Below are 25,892 nucleotides of genomic sequence, written 5' to 3'. Positions count from 1 at the left end.
CTGGTGGGTGCGCATAAAGGATGAACTGTGCGTAAAGAAGAAAACATTTATAGACAGAAAGGCAGGAACGGGAGGCAACTGCAGGAAATGCAGATGGTATGACTCCTGTTCAGGAGACACATTTGCCAAGTTCTTTAACTTCACATTTTAGGAACTGAGCTTCCAAATCATCTGGATGCCTATTGCTAGCTTGCACTGATTTTGAACATTGTCTCATAAGAGAGAGATTCCTTAGTTAAATATTTAATTATCTATTTTAAATGAAAGGAAGGAAAATCCTCCAAATGACCCATGATTCTTCTGGTACAGGAGTTAATGAAACAACTGAGAAGTGAGACCCCCAGAGGTTCTTGACATACCAAATTCCCATTTTCGATACTCTGGTTTCTCGGTTTTTCAACCTTTTCCTGGGTTCAGTTCCCCCTTTATTGTTTGCCTCTTTCTTTGTCCTTCTTTCCTTCTCTGAGCCTCCATCCCCCATTCCTCCAGCCTCTCCAATTACCAGCAGTGCTGATTGTATTCCTCCTCTTTCTCTTTTTATCTTCCTCATTGTCTCAGCCAGGACTTTTCAGGTACCTGAGATTTTTTATTTTTAACTGCTTCCTCCTTTTCTGTTTATCTGCCTGTCACTGTCTTTGCTTGCTTCAGCCTCCTCCCGTGGGTGAATTTTTATCTCTTTTCTCTGTCTTAACCAATCATTGCCCATGGAGCCATTTTTCTTTCTTCTTCTTCCTTTTTTTAATCCAGTCTAAGGCAAAGTATGAATAGTCTGTCAGAGAGGTCATTTGAGATTCTATTTAAAAACGAAGCTATGGAAAACCAAACTTTTCAATATCCTTTTCTTGCTGTCCCCACCAGAACCAAACTACAACAAAAAACAAAATCTCAACTCAAAACCTCGCTTGCTGAAACACAAAAGGGAAAACAGAGATGGATCATTTCAGTCATTATAGGAGGATCCCATCATCTAAGGTGACATTTAGCAGTATAAATTAATTAGTGGCTGAATTGCAAATCACGTTTTGTTTTTAGGTTTTGTGCTCTTCAGTGTTAAGATTTCTGATGATCATGCATTGAATCAACACATATTTACAGAGAGGGCTGCCTGAGAGTAGGGTTTTCCAGGATAAGCAGTTAACATTTAGTCAGAGAAAGGGCAATGTAGAGGGAAGGGCAGAGCACGTGAGAGGGTGGTAGGGTAGAACCACAGGTAAGGGTAGAACCACATAGTGTTCTCTGTGTCAGCACAGAGGCAGAGGTATTAATATGAAGGCAATGGGAAACTACTGATGGTGTTTAAACAGAAATGGCACATGGCTAATTTATATCTGAAAACAATCATTTTATAGCCGTGCAGAGAATGAACTAGAGAAATGTCAGAGAGGAGGCAGGAAAACCAGTTAGGATGCTCTTGCGGTATCCTACACAAGACATGATAAAACAAAAAAGGTAGAGAAATAAGAACAATTCAAGAGATATATGTCACAAGCTTAGTGACAAGTTGGGTATAAGGAGTAAGAAAATGGGAAGAGTCTGGTATGACACTCAAGCTTCTGTATTGAGTGAGTTGAGGTATCACTCACAAAGAAAGAAAATTCAAGAATAAAAGTGGATATGGATGGAAAATATGATGAATTTAATTTTGTACATATTGGATTCAAGTTTATTTTGGGAATAATCAATGGGGATTTTTATCAAAGAGTTAGATATACGAGCCTACAACTCAGGGTAGGGGTCTAAACTGGAGTTCAATTCTTGGAAGGCACAGAACATAAATGGGGCTGTAAATAAATTGAATTATCCAGCAAGAACAGATACAATTAGAAGAATAAGCCTTTTTCGTCCATTTTACAAATGTTAAAACATATTGAGGGTCTACTGTAGGTACAAAGAAATTAGGGAACTTAGATCTGTGGTGAGGAGAGAAAGAAGAAGAAATGATCCTTGTCAATTCATTCACATTCATTTATGTATTCAATAAATATTTATTATACTATTAATACTAGGAATCCAAATGCTTCTTGATCACAAATAGTTGGACATGAGATTTTAAAAGATTTTGAATAACAAAAGGCCAATAGCCTCTTAGATGATTAAAGAGACTCAGGGAAAAAAAACATATTAAGGGTGGGCCCTCAAGGTAGCTACCATTAAGTTGGTGGGAAGAGGATGTAGAGCTTAGAAAGCAAAAGGAACAAAACATGTTTGAGCGCTAGGCCCCCAGAAGAACATTGAGCATCGTTATTAACGCAAGTTGAGGACTCAAAGAAGATAGATCAGAAACCTACAAAGATATTTAGGGAACTGTATCACCAAAGAAATCATGAGCTCAGACTGAAAAAGCCAGAATTTCTGGGAAAAAAAGTAATTTTTGAATTTCTATGTAGTTGAGAAATTGGCTGAAGAATTTCATTGTTAGATACTTTTTAAAAACCTTGGGCTACCGTGAGCAGAAGCTGAGCTTCAAAAGTTGTGTAGTCTTCAAAGAGAACATATTTCCAAATTCCTGCTTCAGATGTCATCAAGAAAATGGTGGGTGAGTGATAGCCTCTCCTACCCCTCAGAGAGGCTAGATCTAGGAGCCACTGAGAAAAAAGTGGGCAAGAACCCAAAGTCAGAGAGGCTCAACAACCACCAGGTTGAGGGGATGGGGCTTTTATCATATAACAGCCAGTGGAATTTTGGAATTGTCTTGGACCCATGGCCAATATTTATCTCCCATTCATCCCTCTTCCCAGTGAAACAGTGTATTGCAACTATACCATCTCTGCTCCATCACTGTATATTAGGAGTATACAGGATGGGAGAAGGGAGGAGAGAGACAACTTATCTTTTTATGTCCTCATTTGTTGAACTGGGAGGAACAATATCTGGACCTCATGGGTAAGGCTGTGGAATCTGAGGTGCACACAGTCACTGGGTTGTCTCCCTTAGGGAGGGGGTCGTGGTATTCTGTGTGAAAAAAGAAGTCTGTGACTATCTGGAGGCCAGAAGGGCCAACTGTGGCAGAGAAAATGCTTTCTGATTTTTGTATCTCATTTCATTTGCTTCTATCTCATTTCATCTCATTTCATTTACTTCTTTCTTGGCACAAATGACACCGCATTCTTAGCCTTCTCTGAAGTCAGGTAGGGTGAAAAGAGGAAGTTGTGGACAATGAGCTATGAGTGGAAGTGAAGTGTGCTTCTTCTGGGCTAAGGCAGTTATGAGCTAGTGGCCTACCCTGTCCTCTCCCTATTTCCCCATCACAGTGACCTTGGAGGCCATATTTATAGGATGGCAGAGCTACAAGGTGCAGAAGAATGGTACATGTAGGAGGTAATATAAGGGCGGAATACATTTTTTATTGTGTTAAGCCACTGAGATTTCAGGAACTAGAGTGGAAGTTAGGATTAATTATCCTGACTGATTTAGATATCTTTCTCCTCTCTTCACCACCCCACATAAGAATAGTAAAAATATCTACTAAATAAATAATATAATTAGAATCGACATCCTCAAAGTTTAGGAAACATTCATCAAATAGAATATAGTTTTACAATGTTTCATTTATAGAACGATTTCTTGGATGATTTGTGAATTCCTGTTCATGCTATCATATGATTAAGCATCGGGACCTATTTTATCTATATATCAAATTCTGCATCATACCTAAAAATGTTACTTCTGATATGGGATCTTTAATACAGATATATTTTGCAATAATGAAAAAATGCTTGAATACAGAGCTTCTTTCTATTTAAACAATTGCATGGAATGGCTCCCTTATCCTTGTATACATAAAAATCTTCAAATCCTTCAAATTTTTCCAGCAAGCTGGAACTTCTACTTTCCTTCTAAGCTTTTCTGTACATAAAGGCAATAAGAAATTGTATGTCTGTGATGTTTTTAAAGCTTCATATGCGTTTCCTCTCTAATCACACTCTACTTGGATGACTTTCCATTCTGATAATGTCTACATTGTCCCTTCCCCTCTACAACGATGAGAAGCTCCATCTCATCCAAAAGCTTTCTAACTACAAGAAAACCAGATAAATGTAAACCACTACAATGGGTAACTTCTTTATGCCTTGATCTTAGTGACAACAAAATCACATACAAATTTTCACTTCAAATGCTCCCAAATGGATAACTTATTGTCATTCTGAGCTACTATATTTCCCTTAATGACATAGTTAATTCTCTTCTTAGAGCGTTTCATTTGGTTCCATGTACACATGGAAACAACAAGCATACTTAAAAGAGTAGTAGCAAGCAACAAACAATGAGTGCTCTTCCAAGCTTGCTTCTGGAACAAGTTAAACATTGGCTATCAAAGCAGAGAACAGAATGGCCGCAAGGTAAGGCTTCCTGATAATGATTAATTGTGGGTGGATTTAGCATGAACCCTTTAGAAAGAACATAATCTTGAAAATTAGAGAACTATAAATACATATTGGCTTTCTAATTTCCTTCATTTTTATTAGGAAAACAATACTTTCAATTATCAACATGGCAATATTTTGCAAGCTCTGAGTTGACAAGGGTTCTTGTAGTTAGTTGAGTTACAAAAAAAGTCATCCACATGTCCTTGCTTGTTTTCATCAACACCATCTATTTTGTTATCTCTCCTATGTTGTTACGACTGTCTAAAAATGTATTTGAAAACAATTAAAACTCTTTCACCCTGCAGAATGTTTTGATTCCCTTTCTCTTGAGGTTTCCGCTTCCTTCCAATGAAACTATAGCATTTCTCTAAATGAGAGGTGCACAGTGATATCAAACAGACAATTCATTTCTTAAAGGGCATTCAATTTTCACACTAAATGAATTGTTCTGAGGATGAGAGTACAGTTCAAGTTATGTGGCAAATAGAACTAAAGAAAGTGAAAGAAATTCACAGGGAGAGAAAAGAAGCAGGAAAAAAAGGGAAAAGTGAATAGCTTAAGTTCTGTGCATAATATAAATAAACAGAAAATAAATGCTGGCTACATCCTTGGTGGTTTTCTGTTTCAAGGAAACAAACACCACAATTATAGTTTTCATCATACTTCATTCAACATACCTAGAAGGGACTTCTTTCCAAGAAGATACTGGTAATTTGACAAATATCACTAGTTAGTAAATAGTACTTTTAATTTGTACTAATGACAAAGCTTGATACTTCAGATGAAGCTTGATACTGGACACTACATTAGTATTAACATCCAAAAGGACACATAAATCTTCTTGTTGGAGTTATTTTTCTATGCTCTTTGTCCATCTGTTAGTAATTGCAAAGTATTCTATCAAGCAACTAGATTCATAGAGTCGGTCTCCTCTATAGTGCTAAAGAAAAAAATATTTGACTGTGTGCTGGAATTCCTGGGTGCAGCCTGGTATATCCTTATTGTCAGTGACCCAGGCATATTGTACAAGGGTTTGTAGTAGGTCTATTTCCAGGAGGGAACCATTGTTGTTTTGGCAATGTATCTTGACACCAGAGTTATTTTCTTCAATTCTTAGATGTAAAATAGACTGGATAGGACAGCTTGTTTTGTAGTCCCGATTTTTAGCAGTTAATATTAGTAATGATAAGTGGATCAACTTAGGCTGCAGACTTGACTTAGAGCAAGTTAGAGTGACTCAGAAACAATCCAGGATCCTGTCAGAGGCATCTGATTCCTAGCAAAATGATCAAAAAGAATATTCCATGCGTCATTCCGGGCTGTAATGTAAGTGGAGAAAAGTCCTTGCATAGGAAGAACATTTAGGATCAGCCTTAAGATCTAGAGAGGTTTCTGAACTGAGTGTGTTGAGATGACACATAAAGAGATTTGTGTGAAGATCAAGAGACTCCAGTTCCTACGCAGCTTCCACACAGCTGACGATGGTTTTAAAAACATTCCTTTATTGATTCCTCCTTGAAATGTAATCCAGTCAGTGAGATAGAAATCTCTTTACACTTGAGTCTTATTTGTCATAATTATGCATCTTTAGGGTTTCATAATGACCAATTTAATCACTTTGCCGTTTAGAGGACGATAACAGCCAATCATGATAATAGGTTTGGTATTTGGTAGGAACCATTTAACGCCCAAGAGCCCTTATTCTTAGCCTCTTGATGCTACTTCAACTTGACAGGCAGCTTCTGATTAGCACATGTTGCAAAACCTTTGGTAAAATTCTCATTTCATTTAAATAAACTCTGTGACCTAGTAGTAGGCATGTTGTCTTGCAAAAAAGGTCACCATATAAGAGAAGTTTTCTCCAAAATGCTTATTCTCTTCCTAGTCATCCATTATAACAATCTAAACACACCAATCGGCTTCTACTTCCTCAGGAATTCCAAGTGTAGCTTGGTTCTAATTGGCTGCTGATGATGTACCAGGACTTTCGAAACAAACCCTGCCATTGTCATTGAGTGATATTGTGAAAGTCACAAGCAATGTCCACCTAAAACTTACCATTTTCCTATCATCAAAAGCACTTGCCAATAACTTGTTACACAACATGATGAAAAACAGCACAAGATCTTAAGTCATTTGTTCTCCACCTTCAGTGGACATAAGGATAAACCCAGAGAGTATGCTTTAAATGTAGATTCTCGGGGCTTATCCTCAGAGGCTCTTATTTATTATGTCCAGGATGGCCCCGGAAAACTCCATTTAACAAGCACCCCAGTGATTTTCATATAAGTAGCACAGGATTACATCTTGAGAATTATTGTATAAGGCCAATTACTAGTAGATTGGCTACTATAGGTAAAGATATCTCGGTATTTTATCTAAATGCATTGATAGAATGGTTTTCCTTTTAATTTTTTTTCTGCCTATGCCTCCACTTCCTCTAAAGAATCCCTTTTCTAAATTATTTTGTAAATGAATGTTTGAGTGCATTTATTTCCTTGGGAAAAAAAGAAAGTAAGAAAATACAGAGCTTTTGTATTTACATTTAAAAGTGAAGAGCGATTAGACTTTGGAAAGCTTTGCCAAGGTCATAACTCACAGTATAGCATCTGGGTATAAGATGTAGGCTCAAATACCATCTATGGAATTTACTAGATTTTAGTTATTTAACCCTCTAATCCTCAGTATCCTCATCTGTAAAATAGGGATAGTGATATATATCTTATAGAACTCCATAAAAATTAAATGCAATTATGCTTATGTATATATACATATGAGATATATATATCTTAGCAAAGTACTTGACCCAGGGTAATCTTATATCTTCACTGTAATCATTAAGGGACCAGAAAGAAAAGTTAACATCTTTGAATATCTTTATCTATCTGGGGAAAGGAAAATGTGGCTTCAAGCCACTCTCCCTAACCTAGTCTCCTACAAGTAAAAGTAGTAATGAACCAGAGAAGAAAAAAGTGCCATTTAAAGACCGACAGGCTGCAACTCTGGAGGGAATGCCTCGGGATTGCACTGTAGGTGGCTAAATGTGCTGAGGTTGGCCCATGCCCAGCAGTAGCACTGCAAGCTCAGATGGCAGGAATACAGCAGTGCCCTGCTCTAGGGTAAAGCGGATCCTTTGGAACTGTCTTCTTTTGCCCACATGTTTGCTCTTGCATATGCTACTGGATTTAATTTTATTTTTTTGCTCAGAAATAGCCCAGTGTCTTGTTCTGAAAGGGGACAGGTGAAAGTGGATAACAGGGCTGCAGGAACTGAGTTATTTTCTTTGTGGTCAGTATCGTTTGAGAAGAAAATGTGCAGCACACACAATTCTGTTATGACATACTTTACGAAGTATGTTAGCTGAAGGACAACCCTTTGGGTTGTTTTCCCCAGATTAGACGTCCTCGCCCCCCAGCTCCAGCTCTGTGCCAGCAGCAGCCTGGTGTGACACAGATGGGGACCTGATCAAAATGGCTGCCTAAGCCCTCATTTGCCATGACAGCTGTAGTTAATGAGGGCCAGAAGGTGGGTGAGGGCGATGTACTGATGATTCACAGAATTGCAACTCTCCCCAGGGTCAAAACTCTTTTTCTGCTGCTGTGGCTGCTGGTCTTCTTGCTCTAGAGTTTTGAAGATAGATGTTCGGGCTCCTACAGGTGAGTAAGATGATCAAAGACACCCTCCTGGTTACCCAACTTGGGAAGTGGGTCATATCAGTTATAAAATTATTTAATTATAGAAGTATCAGGATCCTATGCCTCTTTCAGAAGGCTTACTTTCTCTTAATATTGATGTAGTCCTTATCTGTAACTGATGTGTTGTGCTGTTGAATAATCATTAGAGGGGCCACATTTAACTGCTGGAAGGCAGTTCCATTTAGGCACAGAGTTAGGGATCCCTACATACTGGCAGTGGAATGTCTTGGGGATTTGTATGGTTAAGAGAAAATAAGTCAACATAGAGTCACAAAGACTGAATCCTCTTTTTGAGAGGCTTGTTTTATATACTAGACTTTAAAGTGAGATTTGGCCAGAGTGACCCCACTCTTCCTTTAACTTCACCTTGTGATCCTGAAGGGAACTACAGTCAAGTTTAGCTATTAAATCTTTGCATTCTATACTGACTGGGATTTGGTTAATAACAGGTATTTGCATGGAGATACTGGGGTAATGATGTACTAGAGAATGTCTTTCCCCCCACCCCTCCCTGAAACAGATGTAGCAAGTGTGATACAGGTATAAGTGAGAGTGTAGTTATCTGGGCATGGCATAATGCCCATTTTTCCAGAGACGGGTGCCAATAAAAGTTTACGTAAAGCATTCCTAGAAGCCTCCCTGTACTTGTGTACCTACAATCATTGGTCTTGCTGATTTAAGCTCATCAGTTTTTTCCACATAGAATTCATTAGAGGAATTTTCCATAATTTTAATAAAGGAAGGAGGCTGTCCTGCTCTAGGGCCATCTATTTTCTGTGTGATGCCACCATTATTCCTGTCAATAGCCAGATAATTAAGAATACACATGATCAATAGCTTGCCTCTTCCAGAGCTTTGTTACATCTTCACCCCAAACTGCCTGTGCATGTTTGAGATTAGTGCAGATCCCAGATAAAGGGGCCCTTGTCCCTTCTGTTTAATTTTGCATCCTTCCTCCCCTCAGTATTCAGGACCTGGGTGACTGCTAGACACATGGTACAGGCTACTCAGGGAATATTTGTAGGCTACTCAGGGAATATTTGTTGATGATGATGGTGATAATTATTCCATACTACAGACCATTATTACTTTCTCTGATTAAGAATCACCAAACTCCTTAATTATTGGTTTTATGTTTTTGTTGTTAGTGAATTTAAGGAACTACATATATTCCAGAGGGTGTTCAGAAGGTAGTTAGATAGTTTTAGGAACAGATTCAGAGACTCCCCCCGCCCCATCACCTATTTTTTTTGGGTGGGAGATTTGTCTCCCCCATTTATTTATTGATTCAACCATTTATTTCTATCAGTATGGAATCATGGATATTTATTTTATATTTTGAGTTATAATCCAATATACTTTATTTTGTTGTTCAAATTGTTCTAAGTTCCCCTATCACCTATTTAATGATCAATGTTGTACTAGGTTTATAGAGGGGGAAAAAGTAATAAAATAGGAAGGTATATGTTTTAGTTCACTTGACTTTACATGTTAATAATAGGGCAGTAGAGTTATTCAATGCAAAACTGAGAAAAGTAATAAACATTACTACTGATCACCAATGACTTATCCCCAAGATCAAATTTTCCCATAAAATTAATGAGCATTAATTAGGAGCTGTTGAGGAAACCAGTATATTTTAATCAGTATATTTTATTTTTCCAAGAAGCATCAATGATTTGTCTCCGGGGACATACGAATAATTATCAGAGAAAGCTTAGCTTGAGATATAATATATTAACAATCAGAACTGTGGATTGAATAAATACCTGAATTCCATTATGATTGCTGAACAACTGGTTAAAGGAGTACTGTAGAATATATTAGAATTTAAGCAAAGCATTTGAAATATGTGGACTGGATAATGGTAAAGTGAATTCATAACTGATTGAAAACTTTTCCCAGAAAATTAATTAAAGGACTGATGTCAATTTGAGGAACCTAGAAAAGAACACGATAATCAAACTTACTGATTATAATCAGTTAAACAGATTAAAATAGCTAAACCACAGAATAACAGTAATAATAATGATCATACTTTGAAATTTACTACATGTTAGGAATAGTTAGATGGTAGAATAATATCCAAAGGGTGAATATTCTGGAGTGACATATGCAGATAAACCCCCATCACTTTTTATTTCAAGCAAAGTCTTCAGGGGATTGCTGTTTCGTTTAGACTTTTGTAACAAGAATTTTGAGATCATTGCCTTATTATAATATTTCAACAATAAAACAAATCTACTAAGGTTGCATGTAACAGGGATAAACGCAAAGTCTTTCCCTGACATTAAAAAACAATATTGTAAATTCAAGATGGGAAATAGAAGGCTCATTAGACTTGTGTGTGAAATCATTCACATGTTTTTTGTTTGACTGTGATCTCACAGCCACTGGTATGGCTTTGGGCAAAAAAAAAATTCCACCAAAGTCCTCATGAAACTCATGATAATTCATATAGGTTAAATTCATATAGTTTTTCCTTATCCTTTGTTCATTTCTCACTTTATTACAATTTTTTCAGGAAAGGTCATTTCCTCATCTCCCCTTAGGCTCCTTTCAGTTTTCAAGAAAAATAAACCAGGTCTATTCAACCTCAAGGTAAGGATGGGTTGGATTACTGGTCAGAGTTAAGCTCTAGACCTTCCTCCCCATCTCCCACACACAGAGAGAAAACCAAAGACAGGACTCCTGGCCTTTTTCCAGAAAGACAAAAGAGAAGTATGTCTGTTGGCAAGATCCCTGTGCAGGTTGGGGAGTGAGTGCCTCCCTGTGAGTCCTAGGAGTTAGTTATTTGTTATCTAGCCTAGTGGAACTCACACTCCAGTGTGTATAGAAATCACAAGGAAAGCTTGTTAAAATGTAGATTCCTGGACCCCATACTGGTGAGATTGTTTTGGTAACTCTGAAGTGAGTCTTAGAATTCTACATTTAAAAAAAATATATAACCAAGTAGATTCAGTTTTGTGTTCATTCATTTGCTAATTAATTCAACATATATTTTTGAGCAGTAAATGTTCCCTGGGCACCCTTCTAGGTTATAGCAGTATCACCGAGGATAAGGCAGTGAACAAGATGGACAAAGTACACATCATCATGGGACTTAATTCTACTGTGGGGCTACAGATTTTAAAATCTCATAAATAAGCAAATGATGAACTTTCAGACAGTGACAGTGATAAAAAAAACATAAAATAGCACAATGGCAAAACAGTAGCAGAGAGTGTGTGATATTTGAGCTAAGGTGATTAGAACAGCTTTCCTTACAATGCTGTATTTGAACTGAGGCCTTAAGATAAAAAGAAGCATGTATGTGCATATATATGAGTCTGAGGCACAGGATGTACAGCAAGTGCAAAGGCCCCAAGGTAGGAAGGAGCTTGGTGACCTTGAGTAATAGAAAGCAGGTCAGTGTGGCTAGAACAGGGTTTCTCAACAGTAGAACTATTGATATTTGAGCTAAATAATTCTTTGTTGTGTGGGGCTTTCCTGTGTACTGTAGGATTTCAGTAGCATCACTGGCCTCTACCCACTAGATGCTGGTTATACCCACTCAGTTGTGACAACCAAAAGTGTCTCCAGACATTGTCAAGTGTCTCCTGGGAGGTAAAACCAGCCCTAGTTGAGAACCATTTTATGGTAGAGCTAGTGGGAGAAGGAGAATGGTATGAGATGGGGGTGATAAAGTAGAGAAAGGCTAAATCACATAGGGCTATAATGATTGCTGGATCTAATTCCAAGAGATTATGGAAGTCATTGGAGGGTTTTAATTGGGATTGGAGGAGTTATATAGTCAATTTATGTTTTTAAAAGGGCACTCTGATGCTAGGTGGGGAAGAGAGGAGGTAGAAAGTGGAAGCTAGGACTACTGAAGTAGTATAGCAGAGAAATGGTGGGATCGAAATAGGTTTAGCAGTGAAGATTGTAAAAAGACATTGGATTCAGAAAGTGTATTGGAAGGAGCCCTAACAGGACTTTGGATGGCCAGTAGACCACACCTGGAGAAACAACAGTCTTGACCTTTGCTGCTCAAAATGGGATTCACAGACCAGCAGCATGGTCTATACCTGGGAACTTAAATGTACCATCTCTGGCCCTACCTACTCCAGACATGCTGAATCAGAATCTGCATTTTAGTAAGATCCCCCAGGCAATTGCTATGTATGTCAAAGTCTGAGAAACCAGCTCTAGGCTAGCTTCTCATTTTATTTATAAGAAAAGAGATGCTCTGACAGGGAGAGTGGTCTGTTCAAGTTCACAGAGAGAGTCAGGGGGCAGTCAGAACTAAAACCCACTTCTCCCATTTCCTAGTTCCGGGTTCTCCCTAGCAGTCTGCTCCATAGGATAATGTGTATCTCCTGTTAGAGCCCTTCCTTAGCCAGAAATTGCAAGTTTGTCCCTTAATTCTCATAGGACAAGAAAAAGTCACCCTTCAAAAAATAAAAGATTGAAATTCCTCCAGGGAGGAAGAACTAAAGACCCATGGTATCAATTTAGAGCAAAAAAGCGTTTAAAAACCAATTACCAAGCTGTGTTGCTGCCGCTCACAGGGCTGGCATCTCTTCCCTGCTCAGAGTGTTAACATTGCAAATACAAAACAAATCCCTTGAAAAATGATGCCAGGATTGGAGTGTGGGCAGTGATGATGAAGCTTTGAGGTCAGCCCCTGCTCAGAGAGCCGTTTGGCTACGTATTTGGTGACAGGAATCTTCCGGATCACAGGCAGCAGGATTTGCAACTTGAATCATGTTCCTTTTCCCTCCATGTAAAGAGAGATCTTGGAAAACTGAGCATCAGTCTGTGTTTCCCTTGCCTCTATCATCCTCTTCTCTTGCTAGCCCAGACTTGCCTCTTTCTCATCCCCCAGGGAAATGGACCATTTGTCAAATTCTCTTCTCCTCTAAACCTAAAGCACAAAGTAGCTACTGTCCTTTTTGGCAGCTCCTGCAGAGCTAATATGCTGTGCTTATCCCAGTATGTGGGCCCCATGATATCATAAATTAGAGAGCCTGCTTTGCAGGATGAGCTTGAGGCGAAAGAAGGATAAGAAAAGTAATTCAAATCCTCAATGCTGCCTTTCATTTGACAATATGCCGATCTCTATCTCTAAGCCTTGGGAGCGCAAGGGCAGCCCTGACTCCTTCGAAGCTGAAGCCTGGGAGTGATTAGGTGAACTACTTCTGGGGAGAGGGTTTTCCGATTTCCTGGAGTTAGCGGGTTTATAAAGAGCAGATAAACCAACCGCTGTATGAACACGGAGGTCGGTGGGCAGGGAGATGACTACAGGCTCACATGGGAAGGAGGACAAAGCTGAGTGCCTTTTTAGGGCTGGATGTGAAAGCACTCCTCTCTGTAGGGGTCTGGCCCCCGAAGCACACAGCTTCTGTCATTGCACAGCTGTCATCTGCCATTAGCAGGTTCCTGACAGGGACACGTGGAGTTCCCCAGTGCTTCTCCCCAGCATGCGAAGCCAGGCAGTGATGCAGGGGTGTGTGTGTGTGTGTGTGTGTGTGTGTGTGTGTGTGTGTGTGTGTGCGCTGGGAAGAGACAACAAAGAAAAAAGAAGACAGATTACAATAATAGTTCTGAACACCCAGATATTTACACAGTATAGACAGTAGGATTTGAGCCAGATTTTCCATTCTGTTATTAAGGACTGTGGGTAAGTCATTTTATGCCTCTGGTTTTCATCTTCCTTCTCCACCCATTGAAAATAGCAGAAACCTATGATCTGTAGACTTTTTAGTAAGTGCCAGGCCCCATACTAGAGCACATTGTAAAAGCCACCTCACCCAAACTTCACAATCACCCAATTATACAGGAACTACTCCTTTTTTTTTTGGCAGATGAAGACACTGAGGCTTGAGAAGTTTAAGTAAATTTCCTCCACAAGCCTCAGACAGGAGGTGATGGAGCCAGGATTCCACCCCAGGCTGTGCGACTCTGGAGTCCTCAGGCATCAGCACTATGCCTCCTCAGTGATGATGCCCAGCTCATCCTGTGTCTAGGGGTCAGCTGAGGCACGAGTGGGAAAACACACTGTACTCCAAAAGCTGCACCAATGTTGGCCACAGTTATTTAAAGCATTCAGCATTTACTCACTGAGTACTTGCTGAGAACCGGGTTCTATTCTACAAAGTACAGTTAGTTATGCCATATGGAGAAGGGGAGTGAGAAAAGAAGCTCTTGGTTCTTCCCTCAAGTCACTTACATCTTATCAAGTGTTGGGAAGGGAAATAGTGTTATCCATATACCAGGTTCATAACACCAGAAATCAAGGACATCCCATATGCTCACCAAGTGAAACTAAAACAAAACAACTCCTTACCTTATCCCTGTTCTAGTGGAGGTCACTGCCGGTAAGTTCTAGTACCAAAGAGCATTTTAAAAGTAGCTCTTAATAGTAACCAGGAGACCTCCTTCTATCTCTCATCCTATCTCTCTCCAGGAAACTTCAAGGCAAATACCTGAAATCAGTATTTTAATTCTGAAAGAGTTATGCTGTATTCCCAAAGCTGTAGTTTAACAGACACAGTCTAGGCACTACGTCATAATAAATGATGGTTTATCTAGTGTTCATCACATGGAAATGTTACTACTAGCAGGTGTTTCTGTCCTTCAATGGTACAATGATAAGTGATGTTCACAATTACCCCAAGGCAGTTCAAGCTCCTAAAGTGCTTTGCAGATCATAAAAAGAAGAAAGAAAAGAAAAAAGGGAAGGAAAAAAAAGGAAGTTTCCACTGGCATATTTTTGCATTATATTTTATCATAATAAAATTCTTTGAATATTAGTAACCAGTAACAAAACATGATGATATCATGGATCAAAGCACCTCCATTCCTTGTTATGCCAAAACAAGTAATTCTGTATAGACATAAGCTTAGTATCTTTTTCTTTCCCCAAAGCTCAAGCCAATTTCATATAACTGCATGCCTGGCTATGAACTACTCTAGAGTTCACTCCATGCATTAGTGTCCTATTACTGCTATAACAAATTGCAACAAATTTAGTGCCTTAAAGCAATAAGCCAGTTCTCGAGGTAAGGAATCCCAAATGGGTCTCACTGGGCTTAAAATCAAAATGTCAGCAGAGCTACCTTTCTTTAGGAGCTTTTAGGGCAGAATCTGTGTCCTTGCCTTTTCTAGCTTCTAGAAGCTGCCTGCATTCCTTGGCTTGTGGCCCCTTCCTCTATCTTCATGCCAGCAGTGTAGCATCTCCAAATCTCTCTCTCTGACTACAACCCCTGCTTTTGTCAGCACATCTTTCTCACTCTGATCCTCCTGCTTCCCTCTGATTGCACTGGGTCCACACAGATAATTAAGAATAATCTCTGCATCTCAAGATTGTAACTTAATCACATCCACAAAGTCCCTTTTGCCAAGTAAGATAACATATTCACAGGTTCTGGAGATTAGAATATAATTATGGGGGGGCACTGTTCTGTCTACCACAATCCCCTTAACAATAACTCATTCACTCATTCACAATGTTTTCTTTCTCTATCGTTTCTCTCTGGCTTTGAATATTTCGAAGCAGTAGCCTCTTCTTGTACACGATGGGTAGGGTGATCCCGAAATGAAAATTACCAAAGTTCATTAATATCGAAGGAAGCAAGTTCATATAGAGTCTCTACTAATATTTGACCAACGAGGTCAACGCCAGCAAGAAAGGGGCAAAGTGGACAATTGTTCGCTGAATCATGCATGGCCTACTAGCCCTTATACTCCCCAAATGGGAGTTACTTAGACTTCTATTTCTTAAACTTTTCACTTAAAGATTAGAACAACTTGAAGTTGGACTATAAAAGGAAGAAAGAAGATGATGGAGAATATTTTCCTGGTGCCAGACAGTGGAGAACACAAGAGGAGACTAGGAAGGTGAACTGAGGAGGCAGAAAGCCATGCTGAAAGAAGCTCTGGATGCCATCTGACAGGCCTTTTGAATGTGCAGGTTTGGCTGCCTGCCCACTGCACCATGCACCCTACATCCCTCTGTGCATTGCTAGAGTAAGAGGAAAGCACATCCTTGGAAAAAATATCTCCATGTACCCAGAGAATAAGGGAAAGTCATAATTAAGGTTACGGGAGAGACAGTAGCTAAGGGGATAGTGGAGGTTACAGCTGTTGTGGACAAAATGTTCAGACAGAAAGGAAGTTTACACAGGTTGAGTCAGATGGGGTTTCTGTTTCTCAGCTGGTAGACAAATGTCTTCTCTGCTAACCTTCTGTCCTAAACTCACACTGGCCACTTGCCTCTGAATTATGTTGCATATTATTTTTTTTTACCTCAAATTTGGGTGTTTCATGATTCTTGCTATTTGCAAAACCATTAGGGTTTAAATAGAACACCTGAAAGATCCATTATAAGCAATGTTTGAAGGAAAAAGATGCATCACGTCAAGCCCAGGTAAAACACAGAGAAAGTCCTCTATCGCTAAAGCACTGGGGCAAAGGAAAGATGAAGACGTGTCACTGTTAGCTGGGTTTTCTTGGTTCTTTTCTTTTTTATTTATTTATTTTTATTATTTTTTTAACATCTTTATTGGAGTATAATTGCTTTACAATGGTGTGTTAGTTTCTGCTTTATAACGAAGTGAATCAGCTATACACATATATCCCCATATCCCCTCCCTCTTGCATCTCCCTCCCACCCCTCTAGGTGGTCACAAAGCACCGTTTCTTGGTTCTTCATACAGGCATGGTCACATGTGAATTGGTGACCATGTGTGACCAAAGGCACCAATGTGTGCCTTTGCACACCAATCACACCTTTTTCAATTAGAAATTCTAATGGTACAACAATAATAGCAACTTTCTTTATTAAGAGCTTAACAGGCCAGGTACTATGGGAAGTGCCTCATGAACATTATCTCTTTAATTCCCACGATAACGAGAAAGTCAGATTATCCCCCCATTTTGTAGGTCATCACATGGCTTAAGGAAGTCATTTTGCCATGATCACACAGTCAGCAAATCATGTCTAAGACTCAAACCCAGGTTAGCCTACTTTCCAATTCTTTCCTCTTAGCAACAATGCATATATCCTTTATGTTTTTCTATAAAGGCCTTTGTCTTCATAGGTAAACTCAGAGAATTATGCAGTATGTAAACTCTCTTCTCTTCAGATTACTTGATAATAAAGGCAAAGTCTAATTACATTTAATTTGAATATGGCAATACTTGGAGATTCCCATACTTTGCCTTTCAAAAGTCATTTAGGTTTGTAACACTTGAATTTCATCATTCTTTATCTCTTTCCTTATTTTTTCTCTGCAAAGCAGATTGTTGTGGGTTGAATGGTGGCTGCCAAAAGATATGTCCAAGTCCTAACTCCCAGAACTAGTGAGTGTGACCTTATTTGGGAAAAGGATCTTTGTAGAGGTATTTAAGGATCTCAAGATGAGATCATCCTGGATTTAGGGTGGAACGTAAATCCAATGACTGGTGCTCTATAAGAGAAAAGAAAGGGAGACTTGAGACACCCAGATACAGAGACACAGAAGAAAAGGCCATGTGAGGACACAGGCAGAGATTGGAACTATGCTGCCACAAGCCAAGGAAGGCCAGGAGCAACCAGAAGGTGGAAGAGGCCAGGAAGGATCCTCCCCTAGTGCCTTCAGAGGGAGTGTGGCCCTGCTGACACCTCGATTTTGGACTTCTTAACAGTGAGAGAATAAAGCCACCATGTGTGTGGTAACACAGTTATACCTGTGTATACTTAATACACAGGTATATTTTGATGATGCAGATATCAAGATAGTTTGGCAAACATTATGAAGGGAAATTGTGTGATTTGCGACTTCAACTGAGTCTTAGGAATGCAGCTTTGTGCCTTAGTTTCTTACTGATGTAAACTGAGAAATCACAAGGTATGGGAATACTTATTTCTAAAAACCTAAAAGATCCAATAATATCAAATTCATACAAATAACATAAGCAAGTCATGTGTATATATATGTATAGATATATATATGTATAAGCAAATGTATGTAATATGAAAAATGTAAATATACAGAAAATCTTTGTATCACTTGTTTATGTTTGATTGGTTTCCTGTGAAAGGCCAACTGGGAGAAAAATTCATTTAGAGAATCTATTAATATCTGGTAGATTTTTCTCTGTCCCTGATCAAAGCCAGGAATGTCCCTTGGCAATGGTCTCAGGTCCAATTCTTAACTCATATGTTATTGCCTATTGAGCTCTGGGCTTGAGCTGGGAATTGGTTCTGAAAATTCATGGAATCATTCATGAGTGACTGGCCAGTATCTCCTATAAAAATTAGCAATTACAAATGCTGAATACCTTGGACGTGACTGGCATGGGGTAGACATTCCATCATTAACAGGAGTAGTTGAAACTAGTGAGGTTATTATTAGTGTTGGTGGTAGTAGTAGTAATAAAAGTAGTGGTAATGGTACATGTGGTGAGAAAAGACCTAAATTATTATTTTTGTTTGTCCAAATCTCATGGAACTCTCTCATTTAAGATAGAAGCACCAAAGAAAGAGAACCAGCCCTGTATCTTGGTGTCTCAGTGGATACTGAGAATCTGTTCCAACCCAGAAAGGTACCACCTTAGGCAGCTGAGAGTTTAAAAAATAGATTACCTGGATCTGATAAAACAACTCCGAGCCTGTATCCACAAGAAGACACTATTTAGGATCAGGTCAGAAGCAAGATGAGGTGCTGACCAGCTGCCATGGTAGCAGCCCTTTATAAGTCCTCCAGTCACCAATTACCCACCCTTACACAGCATGATAGAATAAGGTTGTGAGTTACTGCTGCTGCCGGACACTTCCTTGGCAGAGCCACACTGTGGACAAGAAACAGACCTGAGCGAAGATTCACATGCTTTCCTAAAGGCTTAGCAACATTGCACACTAACCTCAGCAGAGCCCCTGATCCACTCTGACACCCAGCAGCTGAGTCAGCCTACTGCGGAGACCTTAGAGTGCTTAAAGGTTCCTGGGGAGTTATCTTCTCTAGCGACCGTCAGGAACAGAACTGCCAAGGGCAGAGGTTATAGCTACTTACACATGTGTAAAACAAATTTTCCTTCCAGCCTGGCCTGGGTGTGTTACAGGAATAACCTAAAGGGACATGCTTTGAGTCTCCTACTGGTTCTTTGGCATTATGGAGAAGACATAATGGGGTTTCCTCTACTGACAGGACATTTGGACTCAGGGAGGAGAGTAAGCAACAGAGTTCTATTGCCATTCCCATTTGGTCTCTGGATTATGGCTGCATATCCTGAGTTTAAGAGAGGATTTATCTCCAGGATATATCCAGTCCTAAAGAACGTGAGGATAGAGCCATTGCAAGTCTGTGACCCAGGAGCTCAGAGAAAGACAGATGAGCCAGGAGTCCAGGTGGTCAGCATCATGAGATCAGACACTGTATGCTATGGACTGAATTGTGTTCCCCTGCAAATTCATATGCTGAAACCCTAACCCCTGATGTGACAAAATTTGGAGATGGGGCCTTTGGGAGGTAATTAGGCTTGGATAAGGTCATGAGGGTGGAGCCCTCATGGTGGCATTAGTGCCCTTATAGGAAGATACACCAGAGAGTTTGCTTGCTCCCTCTCTCTCCATTGTGCACACACCAGAAAGAGGTCTGGTGGGCACACAGCAAGATGCCAGCTGTCTACAAGCCAGGAAGCGAGTTCTAACCAGAGCTTGACCATGCTGCACCCTGGTCATGGACTTCTTGCTTCCAGAACTGTGAGAAAATAAATATCTGTTATTTAAGGTCCCCAGTCTATGGTATTTTTTTTTTAATGGCAGCCCAAGCTGAATAATATACTACAGTGACAGTTAAAAAAAATAAGTGAGCTTACTTAATTATTTTAAGTAAGTGGGCTTATAGAAGTCATTGCAGGGGCAGCAAGCATAGTTACCACAATTAATTACTTTCTGTGAAAATAAAAGATGCCTACCTCTTCTCTCTTCAAGGAACAAGGGAATCTACCTATCTTCTCCCAGACAGCTCCTAAAGTAAGCTGTCTAAATTCCAGAGTTACTCAAAGAATTGCTCATATCTGTGTCCACACCAAATGACATTAAGCTATGAGCAGCCAAGTCCTCAATACCATGTGTTATATTTGGACTGCCTTTTGTTCTAGGGTGAAATTTTGGAATTTATAGTTTGTTGCAATTTAAAGCCATTTTCTCATGGCTTTATTTATTTATTGGAATAGTGAGAATTTTTAAAAATACAAAATATCTATTGGATTGCCTCATGAAGACTAACTTTCTGTACTATTTTCCTGTCTGCCTTTCAAATCCCTCATTCCCTGATCTGGATCTGTCTTTGCATAGCCAAAACAGCATAAAGCCTCAGTGATCAGGCCAAAAAATTTTTTTTTCAAAAAAGACTGATGTCATTCAAAGACTGACATTTCAGTTTTTATTACTAGAATACCTTGAAGAATTAGATCTGATTTGCATTGATATTTGCCAACTGAATTATTATAGTCCTTTTTTTCCTTTTCTCTTCCCCTCATCAGATTTTAACACTTTAGTCAACAGCAGACAAAGTCACAATTTAACAACCATGTGACTTCACAGAGCCTCCTGGGCTTTTGAATTGTTGACCAACTTGAGAAAAATACCTGATTTGATGCATAAAATGAGGCTGATGACACATAAAGGAAATGGCAAGGGTTTTTTTGTTTTGGGGGGTTTTTTTTTTGGTAAAGGAGTATGCTTCTCACATATGTTTCTTAAGTGACATGGGATAACTTCATTGACATGTCTTTTCTGGGCAGTGTGACCCCATTTGAGTAACCTATTGAGGTTTTTGTGTTTTATTAGAATTAACTGTAGCCTCAATGTGCTGGGAGACTTGAAAATGAACACGTATACCTAGAGAAGGATGAGGATTTCAGAAGTGTGTGCATATTTGAAGTGATATGTTAGCCTCAAATATCATTAGACTATAGATGGAATAAAACAAAGTGGGAATTTCTGTGCAGCTGTTACTTCTAAACCTCTTCATCTAAAGTGACAGAAATATGAGCCATAGAAATGTGATAGTGCGTTTATATATCAAATAGTTTTAAACCCCCCCCCCCCCACACACACACAAACCAGGTCATCACAATGTTTCCTATTGACTTCATTATTACATAGAATCTCAAATATTCCTATACTTGTGCTTGGTAAAAATAGCATACAATCCTACCTCAAAAAGATGTATTTTCTTTACATCTTTTATAGGGCAGGGGTTGTATAAGTTTATGGAACATCAGAATCATCTGGCAGACTTGTTAAATTACAAACCCTTGGACCCCACTCCTAGAGTTTCTGATTCATGTAGGTCTGGCTTGGGGTCTGATAATTTACATTTCTAACACGTTCTTAGGTGATGTTAATGCTGCTGGTTTGGGGACCACACTCTGAGAAGCACTTCTCTGGTTTTAGTACTTATTTTGGTCAAATGGAGTGCTTCACAGTCTTGCAGTCAGTTCTTTCTACTATCTAACCAAAATGACTCCTGCAATTTAAGTCTATATTTTGTTTTGCAGAATCTAAGATAATAGTAACAGCAAGCAGCCCTTGAATAATGCTTTATCATTAATAAGTCACTTTCATGTACACTATCTCACTTGAGACAACACAGGAATCCTGGTAGGTGAGCAGGTATTATTTTATTCATATTTTACAGGTGAAAAGTAGAGAGCTTAAAGGACTTACCCCAAACCCCTAAAAAGTAAACAGTGAAGAGCAGAGACTTGAACCCAGGCTTTCTGACTCTAAATTCTGCATTCTTCTACCAAGTCACTCTTTCTCTTAATCCCTTACACAGTTGTTAGAGAGCTTTACACTATTCAAGCTACTTTCATATCCATTATCCCATTTGATCCTTCAAAGCAACAGCATGAGGCAGGCAGGGTACCATATTATTGTCTGCATTTTGTATATAAAGCCATTACAAAAAATGATAAGAAAAGTGGCTACTGTCATTCAGACAGTATTTCTTCACACACTAAGCTAAAATTTTCCTGCAGTATTTAGCAGCAGCACCTGATGTAGGTAAAGCATCAGATGGTTCTCCTTTCCAAGTCATATTCAATGGCCCAGTAACTCCAACCCCATCCCTACACCAGTTTTTTGTTTGTTTTCTTGGTAGAAATACATTTGGAGAGAATGCACGTGGGGATAAAGTTTAGGATTACTAGTTAGTAAGGAAAGTGGGAAAAAATTCTTAAATTTCTAGACCTCAAATACTGAAGAAAACAGCTTTCTCTGCATACAAAGAATTTCACCTCTATTCTAGGGCTTTTCAAAGTTTAATGTGCATACAAACCACCCAGGGATCTTGATAAAATGCAGATTTTGATTCAGTGGGTCTGGAGTGAGGCCCAATATTCTGCATTTCTATAAAGCTACAAGGTGATGCCAATTCTGTTGACCACGGTCCAACCTTGATAGGCAAGAATCAGTCCTATTTCTCAAAGCCATAATTATTTTTACTATCCTCTAAACCATCTCTGAATCTCTCGAGTGAAACAGAGAAATTAAAATATAAAACAACACTGTAACAATATTTGGTGAATACTACGTACATTGTGGGACTTCCCTCGGTGTTCCTCTGTGCTAGGCTATTTATAACATCCCAGTATCTTCCAATCTATTTCGATCTCAAGATCCAGGATGATGCCAAAATTGTGGTCCATGGACCAGCAGAGCCAACATTACCTGGGTGTTCATTAGAAAGGCAGAATTTCAGGCCCCATCCCAGACCCACTGAATCAGAATTCATATTTTAACAAGATCCTCCAGATGATTTTCCAGTACAATAAAGTCAGAGAATCGCTCCTTCAGATTTTTTTTGCCCTCCTGTGCTTACAGAGTCATCATTCTGCTCACGTTGCTGGTCCTCTGACTCACTGGGAGCATCTAATCCTGCAGAATCCCGTCATTCCGGAAGAGATGATTTAAGTGTGGGGTGAGGCAGGGAATCTGTATTTTTAAAAACTTTTGCCTCAAGGTAATCCTAATGATTGGCCAGATGTAGGAATCTAATAGTGAAGATGAAAATTATGCCACAGGTGGCTACAGCCAGAAGGGATGGTTTATAGGGAATCGTAGGAGATGTTATAAAACTTACAGCTTGGCAATGGAGGTTCCTTTTACAGATTGACCCAACCTGTGAACTGTTCTCTACTACCAAAACCAGGGTGGGCCTGGACTTCTGCCACTCAACCTCCAACCCTCACTGTAGCACTGATTCATCGGTGTGACAGTGCTGAGAGCTTTGTTACCACATATTAAAAAAAAAATTTCCCAGATACAGAAATCTGCACTAGGCATTTTACACTGTGTCTTACAGAGGGACAATGTCCTATATATTTGAGATATATAAGATACAGTAAAGAAAAACTATAGTTATGAAGATTCTGTTCTTAAAGTCTAAACTTTAAGCAGATTCTAACAGAGTTTGACATTTAGCTAGAATAAGTAAGTCATTTATTCATTCAATAAATTTTTACTGAGTGCTTACTCTGTGCTAGGAGCTATAATGGGACTAAGAACATGTAGGTGCCTGCTCTGCTTTCATGAGGAAAATAGTAAAAACATAAACTTTTAAGACAATTACCGAGTGTGACAACTGCTGAGAAGAAGAATAATTTCTGATAATAAATTAGTGATAAAGAGAATGTCAAAGGATTTGATACAAAAATATGAAGATTTCAGAGAATTCTCTGTAGCCCAGTGGATAATGATGAGAGTCCCACAGAAGCAAATCAGCACATCAGGGCAACAAAGAAGAAACAGATCTGAACAGGACCTGGAGAGCTTTCCTGAAATTTCTGAAACCTTCTCAGTAAGAGATTAATGAAACTATTAGTTGGATAGCCTTAGTTATATAATTCTTATTGTGTCATTTGCAGTTTGCTTTCTATTCATTCATGCTTTAATTACTTGTCAATGTGTATTTAGTTTCCATTTCATGATGTAAGTTATTTCCCAACAATACTATTTTTATAAAGCCCTTAATTGAACAACTCATGGTTGATTGATTGATTCAGCACTTACATGCCAAGCAACGTGCTAAGAATATACACATAAGTAGGACATATAAGTTTCTGCACTTTTATGGATCTTATAATCTAGAGATTGCACATAATTAAAATGCAATTTTACTACTTCTATTATACGGCTTCCTGTAGGGAGTGTTGTCTTGAAGGCCTCAAAAGAAGAAGTTATACTGGCAAAATGATGATATTGGTGAGATATGAAATCATGTTTCAAGAAGAAAACCAGGATGTGTGAAGGCCCCAAAGCAAGTGAACAAGGCATATTCTTGAAATATAAGTAGTATAATCTACCTACTGCCTAAAGTTGAACGATTAGGGGTTTAGGGATAGGAAAATAGGTTGAATGAAGGGTTCTGCCATGCTTAGTTTGAACTTTATCCCAAAGACAATAGGAAATTGGGAAATCAAGCAGGAAAATTAACTCAACCATTTTAAATTTTAGAAACAGTATTTTTGTAGTAGGGGTAAATACCTAGTAGCAAGAGGTCCAACTGGAAAACTGGAGAAACTGTTGGTCATTTTTTGGTGTCACTGTACACAAATTTTATTTAAAAAATATCATTGTAATTTACAACCTATAGGGCTCTCTACAGCTACAGTTAATAAAGTATTAGCTGTTACATAGCCAGACTCTGGGAAAACTGTCCTCTAGGAGAAGAAGCATGGACACACAAATAAGTCACACCAGAAAATCTCTCCCTAACAAGATGTTGTTGTCATGCCCTTTTGAAAGATGAACACCTCAAGTGAGTATGTTGAAATGTGATACAATATAAGATGTGACATTTTAAGACTAGCCTTGGTGAGAGCATTTAAAAAGTCTCCCTGGTTGCTATGTTAGAATGAATAAAGATGGCATGGAAGTTGTTTTCAATAAAATTATCAGTCACCCCCAAACTTTCACTATGGAAATCTGACATATGGATAAATAATAATTAAAACAGATACTGAAAATAAGAATATCACTAATAGCTAACACTGTGCTAAGGACTTCACCTACATGTTCTCTTTTAATTCTCATGATAACCGTTGGCAAAGATTTATTTTTAGACCTATTTTAAAATTAGAAAACACAGACTATTTGGAATAACGGAAAAAATATTTGCAGTCATGAGACGCTGAGAAATGTAGACACTATTTCTGTTCTCCTAGGCCATGTGCAAAGTTTGTGATTAAGCTATTGCCACCACTCCCCCCAATTCCACACAAGCTTCCAAAATGTCCTGAAGCCCTCAAATCCAAGCTAGTTCCCCAAGGACAAATCTAGGATGGTTCATTTATCTTCAGGAAGAGTTTTCTGGGGATCTGATGACACATCTGGGAAGAGCAAGAATGAGGTGCTGGTGGTACAGGGCATCTGTACAACACTCAACAGAACGGCCAGCACATCTGGTTGTGGAAATCCTCCCATGGCTTAAAGATTGTCAGTGTCAGTTATTGTTAGTCTCTTAAGGATTTTTAAGGTTTGGAGGCCAGCAATCATGCAGTTAAATTCTGTAGTCTTCATTTTCTAAATTACCCATTTGTTTTAATGACAAGGTTATTACTGAAAAAGAGTTTGTATTTACTTGATTAGGCTATTATGGAATTATATGCATGGGAAAAGAATATGTTCCTGACCTAAATTTAAGATATTCACATACAAAAATAACTGTCTACATACCTGCTACACTGGTATACACTACATTGTATATTTAAAACCAACATACAAGGTTCTGAAAAGAAAATAGAGCAAGATTTTTCTTTATTTTTCTGTTCTTTGAAAAGGGAAACCAAGAATATT

General features: G+C 38.8%; 1 protein-coding gene across 2 annotated transcripts in view; it reads right to left on the bottom strand.

Moving 5' to 3' along the window:
- Nucleotides 1-25,892, bottom strand: part of LSAMP (limbic system associated membrane protein) — a 640,478-nt gene that overhangs the window by 186,137 nt on the left and 428,449 nt on the right. The gene's annotated exons all lie outside the window — the stretch shown is intronic.

The sequence above is a fragment of the Balaenoptera physalus genome, assembly GCF_965194825.1.
Source record: "Balaenoptera physalus genome assembly, chromosome: 4".
Lineage (NCBI taxonomy): Eukaryota > Metazoa > Chordata > Mammalia > Artiodactyla > Balaenopteridae > Balaenoptera > Balaenoptera physalus.
The sequence above is the reverse complement of the archived record's forward strand: the minus strand, read 5'-3'. Positions and strand labels throughout refer to the sequence as shown.